The sequence below is a fragment of the Penaeus monodon genome, chromosome 29 (genome assembly GCF_015228065.2).
Source record: "Penaeus monodon isolate SGIC_2016 chromosome 29, NSTDA_Pmon_1, whole genome shotgun sequence".
In the NCBI taxonomy this organism is placed as follows: domain Eukaryota; kingdom Metazoa; phylum Arthropoda; class Malacostraca; order Decapoda; family Penaeidae; genus Penaeus; species Penaeus monodon.
In genome coordinates this window covers 16,212,376-16,212,616 of record NC_051414.1, presented here as the reverse complement: position 1 = coordinate 16,212,616, position 241 = coordinate 16,212,376, and positions in this window count along the sequence as shown.

The following is a 241-nucleotide window of genomic DNA, read 5'->3' as shown; positions in this document are numbered from 1 at the left end:
AAAGTTCCGAGAGAGACTGGAGCGTCGTGTATTTAAAACTGCCACAGTTCATTGTTATGCCTCTCTTATCACTTTCAGTCATTTTTGGCCTCTCGACCAAAGACTATCAATCTTACAATCAATAGACCCATGTTATTGTTTTTGTTAGTGTGTTTTCCGTTAATCTACATACGAATTTTGTGTTTTTAACTCCATCTGTTTGGCGTCGTGCTGTCGTCCTTTGTCACTGGGCGGCTCCCGT